Source organism: Penaeus monodon, chromosome 30 (genome assembly GCF_015228065.2).
Source record: "Penaeus monodon isolate SGIC_2016 chromosome 30, NSTDA_Pmon_1, whole genome shotgun sequence".
NCBI lineage: Eukaryota > Metazoa > Arthropoda > Malacostraca > Decapoda > Penaeidae > Penaeus > Penaeus monodon.
The window spans coordinates 7,384,943-7,386,199 of NC_051415.1; the positions used below are offsets into that span (position 1 = coordinate 7,384,943).

A 1,257-nucleotide genomic window follows, 5' to 3' on the forward strand; every position below is an offset into this window, starting at 1 on the left:
ACAAAAAGCAGGGCATTATATGGATAAGTTTTCACAACAACAGGGAGGAATTACCCATCTATAGTATCTAGAAACAAGCCCCCTGAAAAAAAGAAAAGAGGGACACTTAATATGGGTGGAGCAAAAATATTGAAGTTAAGTTGAAACCTGTACATCCATATATATGAATACTCCTTTTTTAGCTGTATTTACAGTACTTACCTTGATATATTGTTTGGTATACTTGTGGTTTCATATTACTGTATACTTATTTGATAGCAAATCAAGTTGATATTGATTCAGTTGTATCAGCACATAGACATTTACAAAGATGTTAAGAAGTTTCAGAAAATAATTTCAATTTTTTTTTTGAATAACAGGAACAAGATACCAGAGGGTGTTGAGGTAAGAGAAGCAACTTCAGCAGACTGTACTGGCATTAATCAGTTGATAAAGGACTTAGCTGTGCATCAGAATGTGCCAGACCAAGCCTCAGATTGATGCAAAAGGGTAATTATGAAATGTAGAATCATATTTTAGCAAAATTTTATCACTCTTAGTAAGTTCACTGAATGTATGAACAAATTTGTATTGCGTGAGAGAATGTTAAGTAAAAAGGAATGGTCCTACCTTTATGATTATTAAGCATCTTATAACATGAGTGAGATGTGGAATTATTTTTTTACAAATCTAATGTAAACTTTTGGATTTACAGCACTGGAAGATATGGCTTTGGAACCAAAAGTGTTCTATAAGTGTTTTGTAGCAGAATCTGAAGGTCACCTAATAGGATACACACTCTTTTTCCATACATTTAACTGGAGGGGTCGAGGTGTGTATATGGAAGACCTTTATGTGGGCACCTTCATACCGTGGGAAAGGTATTGGCACAGCAAACTGTGGAAGCAAGTGTTAAAGGTGAGGAGTTTTTAGTGTATGTCTGAAATATATTTATTTTCTTTTTCTTTTCTTTTTTAAGATGTAATTTTTCCCTACATATATCAATGATACATAGATTGTGATATGTAACTGTAAATATTACAGTACAAATTAATGTAATTTTTATTAAATCAAACAAATCTTTTTTTTTTACTTGTTACATTAGCATAAGATTGAAGTATTTGTTGCTTATTTTTGAATTGTAAAAATCTCATAATAACCTGTAACCTATTATCTTGTTATGTGACAATTGCTTTTATTTATCTTCGTTTATTTAACATTGTTGTGTTTTGGGTATGTTTTTTTTTTGAAATTATAAAGTTTTGTCCTTGTATAATG

The 1,257-nt window shown here is 30.9% G+C and overlaps 1 pseudogene; it reads left to right on the plus strand.

The window, feature by feature from the left end:
• The window catches only part of LOC119592336, a 19,630-nt pseudogene that overhangs the window by 15,212 nt on the left and 3,161 nt on the right, over positions 1-1,257 (plus strand).